Genomic DNA, 22,037 nt, shown 5'->3' with positions numbered 1-22,037 from the left:
AATTGTCTCATGGTTTCCTTCTAGAAGTTTCCTGGGTGTGCATGTGCATTTGCATATATTGCTTTTTAACACAGAAAAGTGATCATTGTATACCCACTGCTCTGTACCTTCTCTTTATTTTTAACTAACAAATTTTGGAGATTATATAATAGCATACATAGAATTACACCATTAAATTTTATAAAAGGTTTTAAATTAAAGATGTTATTAAAAGTATTTTGGAGTCTATTTAACCACATCTGGGTTGTTTTCAGGTGTTTTGTAATTATGTGCTGTAACTTGGAACATCTCTGTATACATATCTGCAGGTGCCTGTGGGAATTTATAGGACAGGTGAGGGGCAGGGGCCAGGCAGCCTCCAAGGTTTTACAAATAACTATTTCCACTGATGTTTGCGGACCATCACTTCTTTTTGAAGGATAAGGGCACTGTGAATGGATTAGGTGCACTGTGTTTAGTTACCTTTAGTTAGTTAAAGTGCCTCTGAAACAATCCGAGGTTTACAGTATGGCACAGAGGACAGCTGCCGCACCTCTGGTTCTACTATTTCAGGTTCTGGAGGCCCACTTGGACCTGAGGACTTGAGCGGGTGTCAGGTCGCACAGAGGACTCAAGTGGGGAGAGCAGAGTGGAGATGACCCCCCTGCCTGGGAGGGCGACCCTGGCATGTGACAGCGCTGCCGTCCCTCTCCCTCTGCGGGTCCCAGCCTCCGCGAGGCAGGTGGTCCAGGCCCCGCGAGGCAGGTGGTCCAGGCCCCGCGAGGCACGTGGTCCAGGCCTGGCGGAGGGAAGCCCTGTCCGGCCGCAGCTCTGGAGACTCTACCGCCAGGAGGGGCAGGGGTCAGGGCCCGCGGGCGTGGGAGGCTGGGCTAGCGAGGCGGGCTCCAGGCGACCCCCTCACCACCGCCCCTTGTTCGGGGAGGCTTCCTCCAGGGCAGACCCAGACGGGGCCAGCCCGGCGCCGACTATAAATTAGTTACAGGGCGCCGCACGTGGCTCTGAAAGCCAATACCTCGCGTGGCGCAGAGGCTCCCAGCACGGTTCCCATCCCGCAGAGCAGGGGGTGGCACTCACTCCCGGAAACACCCCCAGTGCCCCCAGGCGCGACCCCGGGAAGATGGGGGGAGTCCAGGCGAGATCGCAGGCTCCCGGGCCCTGTCTCCCCGCCCCCCACCGTGCTGTGTGGCTCCAAGTCCAGGCCCCCTCCTGGGCCCCGCCCTGCCCGGTCCCGTCCCTGCGGCCGCAGTCCCACCCTCGGCCGAGAGCCCGCCTACCCTGCACCCCACGTGCCGGCCGGCCGACCCCGTCCCACCTCCCCCGCCACCCAGCCTCGTGCTCTGCGGCGTCCGTTACGGCCGGCCCGGTCCCTTCCCCGCCCGCGCCCCCGGGTGCGCCCCTGCCCTCCCGCCAGGGCCCCTCGCGGGTCCCCGCGTCCTCCATGGCTCCGTGTCTCCCCGCGTGCCCCCCGTCCCCCGAGCGTCTCTTCCACGTCCCGAGCTCACCCGCGTGTCCCGCCCCCCCACGTGTCCCCCGCACCCCCGCGTGTCCCCGTCTCCCACGTGTCTCCCCGTCCCCCCCGCGTGTCCCCGCGTGTCCCCCCCGCCCCGCGCGCCGGCGGAACTGTGGGATCGCCGCGCACAGGAAGTGGCGGGGCGGCGCGGCCGAGGGCGGAGGGCGGCGGGCCGGGCGGGGCGGGATGGGGGCCGGGGGCGGCGGGCGCCGCACTCGCTGAGGCCCGACGCGGGGCTGGCGCCCAGGCCGAGCGCAGCGGCCGGAGGGGCGCGGAGGACGCCGGGGCCGCGCGCGACGAGCAGGTGGCGGCAGCTGCAGGTGAGCGGGAGGCCCCGCCGAGGTCGGGCCCCTCCGCCGCCCGAGGTCTCCCGCGCCGCAGTGGGCTGGCTGCGTTCCGCGGGGCCTGCGGGGACGGGCGGGGGGTCCGCGGGCCCGGGCGCCGCCGCCGGCCGCCTCCCGGGCCTCGTCCGGCAAGGCCCGGGGCCCTTCGCGGCTCTGCCCGGGGACCGGGGCCGGGCGGCGGGGCTGGGGTCTGCGCGGAGGGTGCGCCCCCGTGCCCCCCCGGGCTGGGCCGGGCCTGTGCGCGCGGAGAGGCGCCCTCCAGGCCGGGGGCGCGGCCCCGGGGCGCGCTGGTTTCACTTTGCGCCGGCTGCGCGCGGGGCTGCGGGGCTGCGGGGCCGGGTGGGCGCGCGGAGCCCCGCTGGACTCGGGACGGGAGGCGTCCGGGGACGACGCGCTGCGCCCACGGGGGGCCGGCGCCTCCCCAGGCCCGTGCGGACCCGGCCTTCGACCTGGGGTCCTGGGGGAGGGGGCACTGTTGGCACTTGAAGGCACCTGGGAAGATTGTGCAGTTTGTTTTTTATAACTTTGAGAGAAGTTCAGTGAAATAGCGAAAATGCTTTACAAATGGCTTCCCAGGGCCTTTTCTAAAGTACAATAGTAACTGCTGTCTGAGAGTATTTGAGAAATTGGTTCCTTTTCTTGGGAAATACGACTTCATGAGAAGGAAGATAAGGACCTCTGGCCGTGGAGGGACCGCGGGGGGAGCGGCCGCGGTGGAGAGGGAAGCGTCCCCGGGAGCGCGGGGGTGGGGGAGCCGAACCTGCGGCCCCCGTGGCTGCCGGCCGGCCCTGCAGGCTGCTTGGGCTCTGGGGCTTGGGGATCATCGCTGTCGCCTCTCCGCGCTTCATAAGGGGGCTCCTCGGGTTCTGAACATTCTCTGATTTGGTCACTTCCCACTGTCCCCTCTCCCGCTGCACCAGGTGATCCCGATCCCATCCTCCCCTCCCGCTCACGGTTCCAGGTCAGCCTGGCAGAGCTCTCTTGTGTATCCAGCCCTCCTGGCTCTTGGTTACATTGTTTTAAAAAGAAACTACATGTAATTGACATGCAGAGCCCACAGCACGGCTTCTTAGCCTTGTATGGTGTAGGTGCCTTAATGTTTTGAACAAAACTTCATGTGGGGCACAGTGGTCATGCTCGGCTGGAGCCTGCTGTTGGCCTCACCGGCGTGGGGCCTTCCCGCCCTCCCGGGCCATCTCTGCGAGAAGCCTGCTTCCAAGTCTGTGCGAGGGTAGGGTAAAGGGAGGTAAACTTAAGTGGCCAATGTGGACTTTAGGAGCCATCTCCAGGGAGGGGACTGGTGCCCACAGTGGGCTCAGTGTGGGCACACACGTCTGTCTGTCCTGGCACTGGGTCTGGGGAAGCAAACTGAAAGGGGTTGTTTCATTTCAGAAGTTAGGAAAAGTGCATCCACCACTGTGCTCTGCTTTGTCCCTCTTTACTCGTTTCCGGTGGTAACTAGTGGTGGGGCCTAATACACAGGGTTGGCCCTTGACACGTGTTGTCTCTGACTGCACTTCAACCCAGCAAACACAGAGCTTTAGTTACGTGCTGAAAGTTATGTCACAAATTGGTGCAGCCAGAATTTAAATTAAGACCCCTGGACTCCTATCTTTTCAGACCCATCAGTCTGTTAAAAGTCTGTGAATTTTTATTTCTGGTCAAATCAGAGATAGGAGACCAGTGCTGAAATCCTGATAAGTAAGGAAAATGAAAAACAGAAGTTGTGTCTGAGAAGAGCCAAATGTACTTGGGTTTTTTGGAGAGTCTGGTTAACTTGTCCAATCACATTTTGTCCCTGAAACACACCCCTTCCCTTGATTGTCAGCCTGGCTTAACATGGGAGACAGAAGAGGGGGCGCTTCTTTGCACACCAGGTAGGTGCCCCTCACTGTTCCCTGTTCCTCTCGAAATCCACGCCTGGCACAAGCAGCTGGTTCCTCACCCACCCTGTGCCTTCCTCTCTGGGCTTGTCAAAAAGGAGTGTTTCACTGTTAGGAGTTGTGGCTGCCTGTGGTTACATTTGCTTGTTTCCTTTTTAATGACTTGTATAAAGTGGGATCAGTAACTCAGTCTCCTTGAAAAATGTATAGTATGAGGTTGGATTGAACTGGGTAAAACAATTGCTGAGAAATTCCATGGGTTTTACTTCTCCTGAACCAAAGAATGCTTGAAGATTTTAATGAGTTGTTCCACATCGTAAAGTGAAATGACTATGACTTAATCTGCCATTACCAAAACCACTTCCTAATAATTTCAGAATTTATCCCAAATTACCAATTTCAAAATACTGCATTTCAGGCATACACACTAGTGGTTCATCCTCTGATGGCCTTTCCTGTAGTTAGAAGAACTCGCTGTGTTTTGATCTAGGTCCAGCAAAGTACTAGAGGCTGAAGCACTCGGAGCTTTGGGATGAACCCACGCTGTTCCCTCTGGGTGGAGGAGCAGGGGGGGATGCAAAGTTGGTCCAAGTTTTTACTGCTGGACTGAAGACTCTAACCGGTCCCACACACAGTGGTCAGTTGGCTATGTCTTTTCCAAGTACAGCTAGGGTACATCTTCGATGTCAGTGTTAGCAGGTGGAAACACATGTCTTTCGGTGTGTGATAGGCAACATCCTTCCCCCTGGCTGGGTGCTTTGCATCACATAGGACTGAAAACCGAACCAGGGGTGCTGGCTGTGGAGCAGCATGCCAGCCGCGGAGGGGCCTTTCCCCAGGTGACTCAGGGAGGCCGTGCATTATTTATGTGATCCTCTCGGTTCCTTTCTGATGGTGGGGAATGAACTGGGTAATAAAGAACAGTAGTCATGACTTCTGTTGTTGAGCCGTGTGCTGTAGTAACACCTCGAGGTAAGCGTGCTCTCTGAGGGCGCAAGTCCAGTGGGAGCTCAGCGGTGGAGTCCCAGATGACAGCTTTTCTCTTTCTCATGTCAATTGCTGACCTGAAAGCGTTCTAAATCTCTGCTGATGTGAAGTATGTCACTTGCTGTGCGACTTAGACTTTGCTTGTATAAGGACAGCTGCAGTTACTGCCCTTCAAGTTGCATGTCATGTGCTCATTATTTGGTTCTCAAAACAACGCTGTGCAGACAGGGCACTGCCCCATGACACAGATGGAGACACCGAGGTGGTAGGGCGTGGCCAAGGTTGCTCAGCCAGCAAGTGACAAATCCAGATTTGAGACACAGGTCTGACTGAATCCAAACCACCTTCCTGCTCAGAAAACTTAATGTATGAACAATTTATTTAGAAACAGAAAGTAAGTGATTGGCTTCACAGCAGTGTTCATTTAAAAGCTGCTACACTTGGAAGGGATCACAAATCCCCATCTAAGATGATAGAAACAGATACATGCTAGATATGATGTTGCACTGGGGAGAAAGTGCATCAGTTGATGCAGACTCATTTGTGCTCAGCTCTTCTCGGTGCACCTGGTCAGAGGACAGTGAAGAGCTGCCCACTCTTAGTATAAAGAATGTGCTGATGGCTGGGCCAAGCCTTTCAGACTGACTTCTAATTTCTGATGTGGGCCACTGTCCTGGTCTAACTGGTCACTGAAAGAATGATGGAGATACACATCACTCACTGTATGTTCGGAGAGAAGTGAAGCAAGGAGTGTATCTTGCACAATGTGTGCAAGCGATTTTTGCCAAAACAAGATGGAAGTCAAATTAAATGAAAACTCATGGGTGTGGGCTCTGCGGGAAGCAGGTGCCATGGTGCAAAGCAAAAAGGTCTGTTGGGAGAAACGCCGTGGGGGCTGCGGGGGCCAGTGGCTGGGGGTGCAGGACAGCAAGGGGAGCCACCTCGAGGGGGCCTCAGCGGGGCCTGGGGGTGGTGTGGGCAGCAGACCCCACCGCATGGCAGCTGCCCTTGGGGGGCCGAGTGTCACCGCCATGACGGCCTCATGGGTGAGGCCCAGTGACTCAGGGACCCACAGAAGTGAAAGAGCACAGGGAGTGATCCCAGACTGCTGATCGAGTCCGGGCTAGAGGTGTCCAGTTCAGAGCAAGGCCATGTCTCAGCAGGTGCCTCCGCCCTCACTGGTGGCAAGCTGCCACAGGGGGAAGGTGTGCGGCACAGAGGGAGCCCCCAGGCCTCCCTGCTGGTGACAGCGAGCAGAGCACACACCTGGGCACTCAGGGGTCCGTTCGGGTTTCCAAACCAAGGTGCTCACTCCTATAATGGAAGTTCCAGAACACTTGTAAGGAACACTCCAGGAACTTGCAGTCCAGGCCCGGCACCGGGCTCTTGTGGTGTTTCTATGGAGCCTGTGGCTTTGGTGGCTTTCACCTCTGCAAGTTTTAGAAACTTACTGGATATAAACGTGACTTTTTGGTAAACAAAGCTATATGTGAAAGTTGTAAACAGATTCCAATGGGCCAGGCAGGAAGGCAAGCCAGGGACAACAGGGCGTGAGATGCAGCAGAGGCCACGTGAGCGCCGTGGTGGCTGAGCACCCTCTCTCGGGCGTGCCCACCGGCCCTGCCACAGACACCCTGCCCATATGGCCAGGTGACTGTAGGGTGGGTCACTAGAGCTCAGGTCTGTTAAGACAAGCCAGAAATACAGATGTCTATGCAGTTATTTATTCTTAACAAGCCATGTAGGCCGGATAAAAAAATGCTGCTGGCATTTAACCTGTAGGCCACTATTTTAACTACTTGTCTAAAATATTTGCTTAATTAATTAATTTTGGTATCATTAATCTACAATTACATGAGCAACATTATGGTCACTAGACTCCCCGCATCATGAAGTCCCCACCATATAACCCATTACAGTCACTGTCCATCAGCGTAGTAAGATTTTGTAGAATCACTACTCGTCTTCTCTGTGTTGCACAGCCATCCCCGTGCCTCCCCCAACATTATACATGCTAATTGTAATGCCCCCTTTCTTTGCTTCCCCCTTATCCCTCCCTTCCCACCCATCCTCCCCAGTCCAGTTCCCTTTGGTAACTATTAGTCCATTCTTGGATTCTGTGAGTCTGCTGCTGTTTTGTTCCTTCAGTTTTTGCTTTGTTGTTATACTCCACAGATGAGTGAAATCATTTGGTAGTTGTCTTTCTCTGTCTGGTTTACTTCACTGACTGTAATACCCTCTAGCTCCATCCACGTTGTTGCAAATGGTAGGATTTGTTTTCTTCTTATGGCTGAATAATATTCCATTGTGTATATGTACCACATCTTCTTTATCCATTCATCTACTGATGGACACTTAGGTTGCTTCCATTTCTTGGCTATTGTAGATAGTGCTGTGATAAACATAGGGGTGCATCTGTCTTTTCAAACTGGGCTGCTGTATTCTTAGGGTAAATTCCTAGAAGTGAAATTCCTGGGTCAAATGGTATTTCTATTTTTAGTTTTTTGAGGAACCTCCATACTGCTTTCCACAATGGTTGAACTAATTTATATTCCCACCAGCAGTGTAGGAGGGTTCCCTTTTCTCCACATCCTTGCCAACATTTGTTGTTGTTTGTCTTTTGGGTGGTGGCCATCCTTACTGGTGTGAGGTGATATCTCATTGTGGTTTTAATTTGCATTTCTCTGATGATTAGCGATGTGGAACATCTTTTCATGTGTCTATTAGCCATCTGAATTTCTTCTTTAGAGAACTGCCTGCTCAGCTCCTCTGCCCATTTTTTAATTGGCTTATTTGCTTTTTGTTTGTTGAGGTGCATGAGCTCTTTATATAATTTGGGTGTCAACCCTTTATTGGATATGTCATTGCTGAATATATTCTCCCATACTGTATGGTGCCTTTTTGTTCTATTGGTGGTGTCCTTTGCTGTACAGAAGCTGTTCAGCTTGATATAGTCCCTCTTGTTCATTTTTGCTTTTGTTTCCCTTGCGCAGGGAGATATGTTCATAAAGAAGTCACTCATGTTTATGTCCAAGAGATTTTTGCCTGTGTTTTTTTCTAAGAGTTTTATGGTTTGATGACTTACATTCAGGTCTTTGATCCATTTTGAGTTTACTTGTGTGTATGGGGTTAGACAGTGATCCAGTTTCATTCTCTTGCATGTAGCTGTCCAGTTTTGCCAACACCATCTGTTGAAGAGGCTGTCATTTCCCCATTGGCTCCTTTATCATATATTAATTGACCATATATGTTTGGGTTAATACCTGGACTCTCTATTCTGTTCCACTGGTCTGTTGGTCTGTTCTTGTGCCAGTACCAAATTGTCTTGATTACTATGTGGCTTTGTAGTAGAGCTTGAAGTTGGGAAGCAAGATCCCCCCCTGCTTTATTCTTCCTTCTCAGGATTGCTTTGGCTATTCAGGGTCTTTTGTGGTTCAATATGAATTTTAGGACTATTTGTTCCAGTTTGTTGAAGAATGCTGTTGGTATTTTGATAGGGATTGCATCGAATCTGTAGACTGCTTCAGGCAGGATGGCCATTTTGACAATATTATTTTTCCTAGCCAAGTATTTGCTTAATTTTTTAAATGAGATAACTTAGCTATTTAAATGAGAACAAAACAGGCAGTTAGAAAACATAAGCAAGAAAAGCAAACGAGTAACCTAAACCCAGGACTACTGGTGGAAACTGAACCATTGTTCTCAAGCACGGCAGCAGGACACAGGATGAGCCTCTTCAGGGTATGGTGGGGAGGAGATGGCACCAGGCGGACCTGGGTGTGTTGGGTCCCAGGCGGCCTGTGCTGGGTCCCAGGCGGCCTGTGCTTGCTCCCAGCACCCTGGGATGCCTCTGTGGCAGGTGCCCAAGTCCCTCCACGTGGTCCTCTGTCCTGCCAACTGCTCTGTCTGGGCGGGTGGCCCTGTGGCTCTTTACATCCCATGCCTGGGGGCTCCAGAGTGCCTGGCTGTCCTTGCCCTTTGCTTCTCCATGTAAGTGTTAAGTCAGCCTGTCAAGTTTCACAAAACACATTGTCAGCTTGGATTTGACTCTGTAGACCAGTTGGGGGAATTCTTCATCTTTCTGACGTTAAAGTCTTTGGGCTGTAAACATGCTTATTCCCAGTAAGGGTCCATAACATCCCGCATGCTGGCTCAGGCTCCACGGTTACATTATTCCCAGGCAGCTTTATTATTTTTGCTGCTTTTGTAATGGTATTTTTAAAATATTTGTTTGCTGTTTACAAAAGCATCTAGCTGCCTGTTGGCACTGAAGAGAAGTGCAGCTGATTTTACGATCGGTTTTATGGCCGGCCCCCTTGCCATCTCTTTCTTACAGTGTGTTTGCAGGTTTGGGGATTTTCTACGCAGACACCTGTATCGCCTGAGAGTGGGGATGGCTTCTCTTCCCCGCACCTTCAGTGTTACTGCCATCGCACTCCTAGGCTGGCACCTTCAGCCATGCTGAATGGAAGCCTGCAGGCTTTTCTTGTTTTGCCTCTGATTTTAGGGAAATGCTGCTAGCGTTCTCCCTTCTGGTGTTGGTTCCAAATCTTTCTATTGTTCCTCCTGGGATCAGAGGACAAACAAATGGAAAGAAAATAGTGAGAAAAAGAGATTAAAGACTTACCTTCATTAGTCAACATGGAAATACAGAAACATCTGGGAAAGTCTTTAAAGGGCAGCATCAGGCAACCTGAGATGGCAGGTGATCCAGCGAAGTGTGGGGGGTGACGGAGGCCAGGGTGACAGGGCCTGGGGTTACCTGTCCCAGGGACATGGGGACGTGGAGACATGGTGACAGGGCCGGGTTAGCCGTCCCAGGGACACGGGGATGTGGTGACAGGGGCTGGGGTGACGGGGCCTGGGGTTAGCCATCCCAGGGACACAGGCACGCCATGATGGGGGCTGGGGTGACAGGGCCCGGGGTTAGCCATCCCAGGGATGCGGGGATGCAGGGCCGGGGTGACGGGGCCCTGGGTTAGCTGTCCCAGGGATGTGGGGATGCGGTGACAGGGGCTGGGGTGATGGGGCCTGGGGTTAGCCGTCCCAGGGACATGGTGCTTTGGGAGTGAGGGGTCAGGGGAGGTGGACAGAGAGGAGAAGGGCCTGTTGCCTAGTTGTGCAGCTAGGAATCACGGCAGACAGGCCACACAGTGGCAGTGAGCGAATTTTGGGGGCATGGGTAAAGTCTTTAAGGTGCTGTTGGCCATAGCCGCGAGTGAGGGAAACAGAAGGGTGTCATTGCTCAGAACACCCCCAGGCAGGATGTGCTCTGCCCAGGAGATGCTGGAGGGCGAAGGGTGCAACAACTGCAGGGGCGCGGGGGTGAGGGGACCCCTCGTGGTCATGGGGTGAGCAGGGGCTCGCTCGGCAGGTGCCCCTTGGCAGGGGTGAGCTGGCTGAGGCAGCGTCATGCATCTCAGCACTGACCGTAGCCTGTCCCTGGGCCGGACACATGAACCGGGGGTGCCCGCAGACCTGGACGCTGTGCACTGGAGAGCAGAGGCAGGCCTCTTGTTTCCTCCAGGAACTCTCCCCAAGAGAATGCGGGGTTCAAAGCATGTGGGTGGGGGCATCAGACACCTTTTCAAATTTTCTTGATTTGGAATGATGACATACCGGGAGGAAACTCACAAAGTCAGCAGTCTTGGAAGGGGTGGGATGGTGCAGCAGGGAGGGTCACAACTTACTATGGTCTCTGCCTAAGACAAGGAAATTACCAAGAAAGAAAACGCTTGTTTCTCTGTGAATGCCCCTTTCAGGTTAAGAAAGTTCTCTTGTTCTAAGAATATTTTACTGAAACTACTGTTTTTTGTTTTTTGGTTTTTTTTTTACTTAATTTTTATTAAGGTATGATTGATATACACTCTTATGAAGGTTTCACATGAAAAAACAATGTGGTTACTACATTTACCCATATTATCAAGTCCCCACCCACACCCCAATGCAGTCACTGTCCATCAGTGCAGTAAGTTGCCAGAGATCCACTATGTGCCTTCTCTGTGATACACTGTGAAACTACTGTTTTATCAAAGACTTTCCCAGCACATATTGAGCTCATCATATAAGATTTTCTCTTTTTATGTTAATTTGTTGAAGTACATGAATACATTTCCTTACTTTTCTGGAAATAACCCATCTTGACCATGGTATTTTTTATTATGTCACATGTACTAACATTTGTTTACAGCTTTTGCATCCCTTTCAGAAGTGAGTGGGGCTGACAGTGGCCCACTGTTGCACCGTCTCCTCTGGTGTGGCCTCCGGATGCTGCCGGTCCCACCATCCAGGCCGGGCAGTGTCACCACTTCTGTTTTGTGGGGTTCATGTCAGGAGAGGGGGTGTTTCCTCCGTGGCTTCTCATCTGCACCTGGCTTTTGTGTGGCTCAGTCTTCACACCCTGGTTTCATTTACCAGCTGCAGATGGGTTCAGGTTCCCTCCTTTTTGAAGAGGATTCGGTGTCTTTTCTACAGAGATCTGTATTAGTTACCTGTTGCTGCGTAACAAGCAGCCCCAGTGCTTACTGGCCTTAAACAGCAGCACTGCTTCTGTGGGCTGGGAAGCGGACACAGCTGAGCTGGGTCCTCAGGTCAGGGACTCATGGCCTGCCGTCGGGCTGCCCAGGGTGCAGCCTTATCTGAAGGCTAGGATGGGCAGGGATTCCTTTCTGAGAGCACTTGTGGGCTGTCGGGTTGCGGGTCCTTGCCGGTTGTCCTGAGGGCCTCCCCAGCAGGGCAGCTTGGTCATCAGACAAGCAAGAAGAGCAGGGGGTGGGCGCCAGCAGGTCGCAGTGCCGTGAGACCTTATCTGGAGGTGACCTTGCGTTACGTCTCTCATACCCTGTGTCAGTAGCCAGCAGGAGGTCTGGCCCACCCAAGCAGAGGGGGTCACACAAGGCCGTGACCTGGGGGTCGCCTTAGAGCTGTCTGCCGCCTCATCCATTTTATCAGCATGGTTGGTTTCTTGTACAAAGGTCATAACATTTTCTTGATTTTTAAATCCTGGTAAAAAGGTCATAACATTTTTTGATTAAGTTCCCCTTTTTGTTTATAAAATGGGTTTTGTCTTTCTTTTCCCTTGACTCATCTCAGCAGAGGTTCATCTATTTTGTTATGTTCATCTATTTTGTTACTGTTCACAGAGAGCCAGCTTCTGGGGTTGGAGGGCATCTCCCATGTATCTTTGTTTCTGTCCTTAATTTCTGCTTTCCTGCCATTCTTTCTTTCTGCTCTCCTTGGGTTTACTGTGGTGCTCTCCTTCCAGGTCATGGAGTTGAAAGTTTAACTTCTTTATTTCTTCCAAGCATAGTTCCTTAATTTTCAGACTTTATTTCTAGCATAAAATTCAAGGCGTGGTCTCCTCGGTTCTGTTGCACTGTGTCCTGGACGTTTTGCTGCGTAGTATTTCCACTGCTCAGTTCTAAGCACTTCTAAGTTTCTGTTCTTCCGTGTCCTGTGAACAGAAGGCACTTTTATTTTTTACATGGGTGGGACGTGGGGTATAGTTTCATTGCTGACTTGAGCACACAGCCTGTGGCAGAGGACGTGGTGTGCCCGGCCTCGCAGGCCTCTGCGGCTGTGTGGCTGTGTCCCTGTTCTCCGGCCCGCCAGGGGCCTGGCCAACAGTCCCGGCTCACTGCCCGCACACTCTGGTGTCTCTAGGGCAGATTTCTTTTTTTTAAAAAATCCTGCTTTGTATTCAAAGCGCTCCTGAAGATAAAGTTTTGTGTCTTTCAGTAATTCATGAAAAACGTGAGCCCTTATGTTTTGATTATTTATCTTGGCCTCCTCACGCTGTCCTCGGCCTCTCCCGCCCGGGGTCACAAGCTGTATCTGGGCCGCTCCGTGCTGGGCTCGCCGGCGTCCTCTCTCCCTCCAGCTTTTCAGCCCCATTCATCTCTGATCACTAACCTTTTCGTGTCCCTGATTGTATTTTTCATTCTTAAAGGTTCTTTGATTCTTTCCAAATCTGGGTCTTCTTTTGCTTGGGACTCTCTTCCCTGTGCACATTTCAATTTCCTTTTCTCTGTAAACATGCTTATTTTATATGAGGCAACTGATGACCCCAAAATAACATGAATGATGGTCGTGACAGTGGAGAGCCTGCCTTGTGTTGAGGACCCTGCGGCTCAGCCGCCTGCCGCCCCGGAGCCGCTCCCGGGCTGGAGTGAGGGCTCCCGGCTTAGTTTCAGGTGAGCTGCCTGTGGGTTCCTGCAAGGCAAGGTCTCCCCATGGAGGCTCTGCCTCGGCCAGGACCCCAGGCGTGGGACTGATCTGGAACCATTCTAGCTTAATTTTCTGAACTCAGGAAAGAGGGTTCTTAAGATGTCATTGACTAAGAAGGAAAATGATCCTGGATGAAGCTCTGGGGTTAGAGAAATTGCTAATGGTGGGGAGATGTGTGCATGTCCTGGTCAGTAAGGCGGGAGTGGGAGCTGAAAGGCGGTACAGATTCAGGCCTACTGGAGTGACCGAGCATCTTGGGGCAACTTACCCTGGCCTGACGCAGCCCCATGAAGGTGGTGTCCGGGGAGTTCAAAGCTGAGAAGACCCCCAGACCTCTTCCCAGCTCATTGTTACCCATTTGAGGCACGATTGTGGAGCATGACTCAGAGCTCGTCTCGGCGAGTCTCACTGCCCACCGACCCCTGACCTCCATTTCTGCTGTTTTAGAATAGGCAGGTCGTGTCTCTGTTTAAACAGTTTTCTGCAAATAACATTTTTCCAGTAGCTGAAGAACTACCATGCATACTCAGGGCTTGGTGTATATTTACACGTGGTGTGATTAAAGAGCATGATTTTTTAAAGGTGAGCATTACATCTTAGTGTACTAGATTCCAAACGAGAAAATAAATGTAAAAAACACTACTAGGTATATAAACTGGTATTTTTGGGACTCTGAGGCCTGCCCGCTGTGTGGCCCCCACATCCTTCCGTGTTTTAGTGCCCTTGAGACAGTGACCCCAACTTACTCTTCCCCCCTCAGTTCTGGCCCCTGGCCCATGGCCTGCACATGACACACACACACACACACACACACACAGACACACACACACACACACACACACACACGGCGCCCTCTGAGCTGGTGTCCATGCTCAGTGGGTCTTCCTTTCCTCCGCCCTGCAGGGCCCGCAGCCCTCCCTCCCACCCTCCCTGTCTCCTGCAGTGAAAACGCAGTCCGCTGTTGTCCAAGCTGTACCCTGGGCCCTGACTGTGACCACCTCCCTCCCCGTTCCTCAGAGCCCCCGGCACTCGTAGCTCTTCGTTGATTCCCACATGTCAGCCCCAGTGGCAGCGGGCCACTCCAGGGCCCCTGCAGGCTCTGGCTGTGCTCCCACCGGATCCATGTCGGGTGGTGTGCCCTTTAGTACTCCTGATCTGCCCTGTCACCCCTGCTCTAACCCCCCACTAGTCCTCCCCCACCCCACCTGGTCTTCAGGCATCTGCACTGTGCACGCTCCACCTTGGACCTTTGCATGCCTTTTTCTGGAACGCTTTCTCCTTTGGCCAGATAAATTCTTAGTCATCCTCCCATGGTGCTGTCACCTTGCTGGGGAAGCCTTCCCTCCCGAGTCTGCGCAGGATGCACATTCATGCCTTGCACGTGGCATCGCACCTGCAGGCTGTCTTGGAGGCCCTCTTTCTTTAGTTCCTGTTGTACTGCTGACCTTTGCCATTTGCCCTTGTCATTGTGTGGAGACCATGGAGGTTGCACCTGACTCCATTGTGTGGATGCAGGCAGGTGCCTGCAGCCTGCATGCTCGTGCATGAAAGCACTTTGTAGAGTGGGGTGCATGCACAGCTCAGCACACGCATCTGGGGCAGCAATGTCCAGGTGGTGGCGTGCGGTGAGTCCTGGCTGGGCTGCCCACTGGATGCTAACACGTGGAAAAGTGACTCAGATCGGCAAGTGGTACAGTGGGAAGGGAGAGCAGGAAGAGACGCAGGGCTAAGCCCTGCACGGGTCTGTCCTGAAACTGGCTGCCCCTTGAGGGTCCCAGGCTGCCTCGCGCCCTCTGAGGTCGGCTGCTCCCTGCCTCCCACTCTGCCTGGGGAGGTGGTGGGTCTGCTCATCTTGGTTGCTCTGTGTCCCTGAGGAAGCACGTGGCCTCCCACCAGAGCACCCCGCTGTGGCCTGCATGTCTCTGGACCATGGTGGAGGTGGTGCATTAGCCCACTTGGGGCGTTTGTCTGTCACTGCAGACGATGCCTCTGTGCCAGCTCATTGCTGAGTCACTTTGTGTCTCAGCAGATCTGCGATCAGTGCCCTTTCTTCCTGAGAGCCTCCCTCTGAGAGTCACAGTGACTGGCAGCCACTGGGCCCTGGGCAGCCCTTGCACAGGAGGGAGGGAGCAGGTGGGGCACTTGTCAGTCAGTCTGTCCGATATTGTCCTCACGCCTCCTCTCAGGGGAGTGAGGGCTGCATCTGTGAACCGCTGGGAGGAAAGCTGGCACTCCACATGGAGTGCCAGTGCTTCTGAGCAGTGGGCCCAGCCTGCTCTGTGGTCAGAGCTCTGACGGGCTCTGAGGGGATGGCTTTTCTCCGCAGTTTTGTTTATGGCCATTTGTGTGTGTGTGGTGGGAGGGGCGTCCCGCAGATGCCTGTGGCCTTAAGTTTGTGATCACATGTACAGTAGGACAGGTTTATTTAACGAAAATGCCCTTGCTGGTCATTCTCCTTCCCACTCACATGCACCCAGACTGCGGGAGGAAGTGCATGGGCAGGGCAGCGCCTGTGCCCGCGCCCCGCCGCCGTGTGGTTGGCAGCCACCCTGCCGCTGCAGAGGAGCTCTGTCGGACTCTGTTTGAGTGGGCACTTGTGGCAGAGGGCACGTCACCAGTGCGTGGCAAGGTTTGTTAGAAGGCTGGTGGTTTGAGTACAGAGATTATCCTTCCTAACACAGGGTTGGGTAGCGGGTGTGGGCATGGTGAGAGACAGAATTTAAGCAAGAGGGAGGCTCCTTGTAAATAAGAACTTCAGTGTGAGTATATCCATGTGCTGGGGCTGCCATGACAAGTACCACAGACTGAGGGGCTTACGCAGCAGGAACGTGTGTCTCTGGTTCTGGAGGCTGGAAGTCTGTGAGCGTGAGGTCTGCAGGGCTGTTTCTCCTGAGGGCCGGGAGGGAAGGACATGTCCAGGCCTCCATCCTCCGTGTGCGGATGCTGTTCTAGTCCTGTGCCCTGACATGGGGTTCCTCTTGTGTATGTGTCTGTGGACAAATTCCCAGTCACTGGATTGGACCCACCCTAGTGACCTCATCCTAACAAAGTGCATCTGCAGAGACCCTGTTTCTAAAGACAGTCCTGTCCTGGGGCACTGGAGTCATTCACCCTGAGAGAGGAAGCTGCCGTCGTCTGTCAGGAGCTCCTACAAAGCCCTGGCTGTGGTGGGGTGGGTGGAATCGGACGGTGGAATCAGCCTGCACAGCGACCTGGGCCCCCCCGGGGATGTCTGTTGTGGGGGCCCCACGCTGCCGGGTCTGGGGGCAGTCTCCAGCCTCCAAGTTCTCGTGCAAGAGCTGATCCCGAAATGTGTTGTTTCCCTTTCCCTGAAGCCGCGGTGGCAGTGCGGGGGTTGGGGCAGCCCTCCTGGGTCAGGGCCTGCGCTCTCTGGTTCCGGCCTCCCCTGCCTCCTCATCCTGCCTCCAACCCGAGTCACTCAGAAGAAGCCCCATGCCTCACAGTGAATGCCGGACCCTCGGCCCCCTGGCAGTGGAGGGCACGTGGCCAGCCGTGTCCTGTTCCTGGGAAGCCGGCTGCAGGGGTGGCTGGAGGCAGCCAGTGCCCGGAAGCTGGCGGCTGGCCTCAGTACGGACTTTTCAGGGAGAAGAGGCAATTGAAAGGAGGTGATAATAATTGCTAATTACTTATATGTTGTCACTTATTGTGTATTCATTTCTAGAAAGGGATTACTTTCTTCTTCCAAATTTTACAGAAGAAGAAAATTGGATGAACTTTTTGTCATAGTTTTTACTTTGTAGCTTGTGATTATATTGCATTTCCAGGAATGAGGTAGCTTCTTTTTTTAAAATTAGAAAATTCTTTAGTATATGAACACAGCCAAGACACTGGCCCCCATACCCACCATCCAGTGGAGGGGCTAACCATTATAGATACACTGGAGGCAAAGGAGTTGGTGAGACTAAAAACTTCCAAAATTCTCAACACGTCAATGGAAAGGGAAATGGGTAGAAAATCCCCCTCGGAGAGCAGGTTGTAGCTGAGCTGCCCAATGTGCCTGGGCCCCAGCTCTGAAGCCCTGCTTGGTGTGGGGCTGGTCTGCATCCAGGAGTGCTGTCTGTGACGCGATGTGACTTTCAAAGGCCTAGTACGATGGCACTAATCTCATCAGTGTTCTTTTATGTCAATTAGATATTGAAGTAAACATTTTGGTTATATTGGGTTAAAATAAAATATATTATTATATTATTTTTCACTGTTTCTTTTTACTTTATAATGTGGCTGCTAGAAAATGTAAAACTGCATTTGTGGCTCCCATGGCATCTCCCTGGATGGTGCTGGGTGTAGTTCTAAGCAGCTCCACGGGGGAGCCCTGGGACTTTGGGGGGCCCTCATCCTTGGGCCCTGCACCCCCAGGGGTAAGTGAGGCTGGTCTGATGTGTGAGTCTCCACCCTGCTTGACCCCTGCCTCCTCTGTGTCAGCATACTTAGCACACATAAAATGCTCAGAATAAGGTCTGGCAAATACCCCTAGTGTGTTTGATATTATTATTAATAAAATATCTTAGAAAAACTCTTTCACAGTAGAGGAATTGATTCCACAGATTGTCCATCCCAGAACTGCAGTGGTGTTCATATTGAGTCTGGAAATGCGTGACATGTCTACACTAGGGCACGGAATGGACCAGTGTGGAAATGGTGCCTGCTTAGCTCTGGCCCAGCTTGGTGGGGGGACTCCAGTCCCTCCCAGGTGTCACGTTGCAGTGCGCGGGGCAGAGCACCTCCTCCAGGCTGCATTTGTGGGTGCTGCACTCCTGGCACGTTTTGTGTTTGTGGAGACCAGAATACGTGATGTTTGCATCCAAGTGGAGTCGGGCTCTGAACTCTGGAGTGAGTGCCTGGTGAAGGTGCGTTGTGGGACCCCACCCTCTAATAACCAGCCAGGCCCCTGGTGTTAGGGCCATACCTGTGAGAAGGCCCTGATGCATAAAGAGCTAGCTTGTCCTCCTTTAATGAGAAGTTTTTGCTGGTAGATGTGTCAGGGGACAAGCATGAGTTGCTATGGAAGCTGTGACATAAACAAGGCTATTTCTCATTCCCTCCTGGCTGGGCAATTCTGGCTGTGCTCAGGGCTCCCTGAGAGCCTGCTCAGAGGGGTGCTGTCTGGACTTGGAGGACAAGCCCAGGCGTCCAGGCAAGGTCATTGAGGGCGCCGCCTTTCTCACCAGACAAGCTTTCGTGACCCCCAGGAGCGAGACCACGAGCATGTTGCCCAGAGTGAATCTCTGGCCTTCCCAGCTGTCTTCTGCATCCTTCCCATGTTCCCACGCTCGTTTCCTGCCTGAGAGCCGCAACTCCTGCACGCCTGTGTGGGGGACAGCAGGGCTGGGCCGGGCCTTGACCTGGGCAGGGGGGGCGTGTTTGCGGATGCTTTGTTTCTGGTCTGCCCTCCCCCACGGCCCTCCAGAGCCTGAACGCTGCCCTGGAGAGCTGGGGACCCTGAGGGGCAGGCCTGGGTGGCAGGGCACAGGATCCCAGCCAGCTGGTGCCAGCAGACAGGGTCCCAGCCTCTGGGCTCCAGCTGGCTCCTGAGCAAGTCGCTTTCACTCGTTCCGTTTCTCTCCCGCGGGTTACCAGTGGGCTCCCTGGCTGACCTGGGGGAAGCATGTCATCCCGCTTTGGGTCAGGAGGGGGTCCCTGGCGCAGCATCCCAGGGGCATCTGGGGAGCCTGCCTCAGGTTCTTTGAGGTTACAGAGGCCTTGGTGCTTTCTGTCTTCTTGATACATTTTGTCAGCCTTTCTTCCTGGGAGTTTGTCCTTGGCGCCTACATTTTCAAGGTCGTTCCCGTAAAATGGCCATACTGCCTCTTGTTTGGAGGACTCCCCTGCCACCCTGACATCAGCCATGCCACCTCTCTGTCCTGACTCTCTTAAAAAACACCATCAATTTTATTGATCCTTTCAGAGAACCAGCTTTGTGGCTTTCTGTATGTTTTTTATTTTAAGTGATTCCTGTTATTTATTTCCTTCCTTTTTAATTTACATTTTGTTTTCTTAACTTTTTATGTTTTATGTCATTTGTTCTTAGCCTTCTAAAATTTTCTACCACACACTTCAGTGTAACCTTCAATTCCTTTGAGCTGCAGTGTATAAGTTCTGATACAAAATGTTTGATTATTATTCCGTTTAATAGATTTTCTAATTTCTAATTGATTTCTCTTCAGATTGTTGGTAACTGTTTTGAATGTCAGAACACATGGAGATTTCCCCAAAAATCCTTTCATTGTTTTTTTTTTTTAGCCTCAGTGTGCTGTGGCCAAAGAGTGTGTTCTGATTGGTGCCTCTCTTTTGAATCATATTGAGACTCATGTTATGGCCCAGCATTTGGCCAAATTGGGGAAAGTCTTGTGTGTCTTGGAAAGATTATATTCTGCATTTGGTGGGGGAAGTGTTTTGTGTAGGTTCCTTAGGTTGATTCATCATGCTGTTCAGTCCTGTATAGGGTTGGCAAACTACAGCCCATGGGCCAAATCTGGCTTGTCACCTGTTTTACAAATAACATTTGATAGAATCCCAGCCACGTAGTACGTAACCTGTTCAGTTACCTATCATCTGTGCCTGTTCTGTACTATGACAGCTGAGTGGCTGTGCCGGAGACCTTACGGCCTGAAGAATCTAAAGTACTCTCACTGTTCGGCCCTTTCAGAACATGCCTGCCGTCTCCCGAATCTTCGTCGCTTCCCTGTGCCTCCCTGTTGTGTCAGGCACTGAGCGAGGCCGGCGAGGGCCTCCGGGATCCCTGGGGATGTGGCCACTTACTCCTGCGCTGCGATCAGTTTCTGCTCAAGGCGTGTGGGCTGCGGCATCTGTGACACCGCTGTTGACCTGCGCGTCCTCGCGGACGCAGTGCCTGTCCTCGCCCAGTGATGTCCCCTCGTCTGACGCTGCCTTTGGCGAGGATTTGCCCTGTATGTCTCTCTAGTTCCTCATTTTTATTTAGCCTTTCTGTATTGCTATGTCTTGGCTATGTCTCATAAACAGCCTATGATTAAAGCTTGTTTTTAATTGAAGTTTGACAGTTTTTTTAAAGTCTGACAATGAAAAAAATTTTAACTGGGGCCTTTATCCGGGTTCCTTTAAATGTGGTTACTTATGGACTTGGGTTTAGATCTGCTGTCTTATCTGTGCTGTATGTTTTCCTGTCTCTCTCCCTCCTTGCTTTTTTTGAGGGGATTATTTTGCCCTCTACCAGCTTGGATGTTACAGACTCTTCCTGATGGTTTTCCCAGAAAGGGCAATGTTCTTACCTACCAAAAAATGAAGTTAACCAGTACTCAGTTCTTTGCTATGATCCAGGAACGCTTGGACACCCAAGAGCCTCGCTCCCCCTTTCGACTCATCGTGTCGTGTATGCAGTTTTTTAACCTCCCAAGATGTTGCTATATTTTAGTACCACTTATTCTCTGTTTCATGTTTGTAGACTCATTTGCCACTTTCTTTGCTTTTTATTCTCTTTGCATCTCTGACTTTCCATCTGAGATGACTTTCTCCTGCTTGAACTATGCCTCAGAAATTGCTGTGGTTAGATTCTGCTGGGGGGAATCCCTCCCACTTGGGTTTGTCTGAAGGGTGTTTAGTTTCCTCTGCTCCCTCGGAGATGTGTCTGCTGGTTCGAGAATTCCAGGTGGCCAGTTGGTTCCTTCTGCAGGTTGGTGATGTCATTCCCTGGCCTTCGATGTCCTTGGTCTGCTAAGAAACCGTCATTGAACAGTTGTCTTTTTCTTTCAAATCACATTTGAGACAGAGGACTTGAGTACAGAACGGAGAAGGAGCCCTTACAAGGCTGAGCCCTGGGGGTGGTATGCTGGTGGGGCTCTCTGCTTCCCTGATGGCCTCGGGACCATACGGGGTGGGACTGGATGGGTGGAGACGAAGAAGGCCTGCCGCCCTCTGCAGCACATGCTCTAGCCACAGAGCGAGCCTGTGTCGTGGTCTGAGATGCACCTTCCCGTTCTGTGTGGTAGCCCCTGGGACTGGAACTGCACCGTCGCCTGCGCCGTGGGCTGGTGGTCGCGGGCCACTTCTGGAGATGTGTCAGGACCACCCCTCCTGTGCAGCTTCTCCTGCCTCAGCCCTAGGTCAGGTTCAGGAGGAAAGGTGACCAGGCGGAGAGCGAGGTGTGACTGAATGTCAGTGATGCCCTCAGCCTTCCTGAGCTGACCAGGGAGAGCCGTGGGTGTCTTGGAGGTCATGTCGGTGTGTGGTGGGCCATTTGACCTGGTGAGAAAACACTGCAGATGCTAAGTTTGCATAGACAAATTTTTCTAGGGTCAAGGACAGTTCTCCCAGTCTTGGGCTGAGTGTTGATCTGTGCGTGTGTGTGTGCAAATACCAGCAATGCAAGCAGAGAAGCCCTGGAAAGGGGTGGGCAGAGCATCCCTGTGGTCCCATGGCTCGGGATGGAGTTTGTGTCCTCACCATGCAGATGGAGAGAATTTACAATCAAGGGTACTGGGTGGGGTCCTCAGAAGGTCATTGCTTTGTCTCTAGACTCAGGCCTGCTCAGGACTCACCTAAACAAAATTTAAGGCCTTGAAACGGTCACAGAGCATCTAAGTGATTTATACCCCCACACAGCCAAGCGGGATGCAAAGGACTGCAACAAAACTGAGCCTCTGGCAACTTGAAGTTCACAATGTCCTAGAGCCGATCAGAAACTGCTTGCCATACAAATAAGTGGGAAAACATCACCCAGAAGAGGAGAAAAAAATCAGTTATTAGAAACAGCTGCAGGGAACCCACAGCTATCCAGTTGATGGAATTGCAGACAAGGATGCTAAAGCATCTGCTGCAAGTGTCCCCCTTGGGTTCAATGGCACAGGAGGAAAGGGAAGATATAAAAAGACTCAGTAAGGCTGCTACAGAGGAAAATGCACTGGGTGGGATTTATCATACACAGGTCAGGTTTTGCAGGGACTTGATCAGTATTCTTGAAGACATAGCACGAGGAGCTTTCTAAAATGAAACAGAAAAAAGGAAAAAAGAAGCACAGAGCACATGGGAACGTATAAAGTGGAATAATGGATATGAGATGAAATTTCAGAAAGATGTGGTAGGAAATATTTG

At 52.4% G+C, this 22,037-nt stretch overlaps 1 protein-coding gene across 2 annotated transcripts in view; it reads left to right on the top strand.

Moving 5' to 3' along the window:
• Positions 1-1,676: 1,676 nt before the first annotated feature.
• Positions 1,677-22,037, top strand: part of AGPAT3 (1-acylglycerol-3-phosphate O-acyltransferase 3) — a 77,870-nt gene continuing 57,509 nt past the window's right edge. The window contains exon 1 of one of the 2 annotated variants that reach the window (XM_037014633.2): positions 1,677-1,830. The gene's annotated coding sequence lies outside the window, so the exon portion shown is untranslated. The remainder of the gene's footprint in view (positions 1,831-22,037) is intronic. The other variant, XM_037014634.2, reaches the window with a different exon arrangement.

Source organism: Manis javanica, chromosome 3 (assembly GCF_040802235.1).
Source record: "Manis javanica isolate MJ-LG chromosome 3, MJ_LKY, whole genome shotgun sequence".
Lineage (NCBI taxonomy): Eukaryota > Metazoa > Chordata > Mammalia > Pholidota > Manidae > Manis > Manis javanica.
Note: the sequence above shows the minus strand (reverse complement) of the source record. Positions and strands in the feature narration are given on the sequence as shown.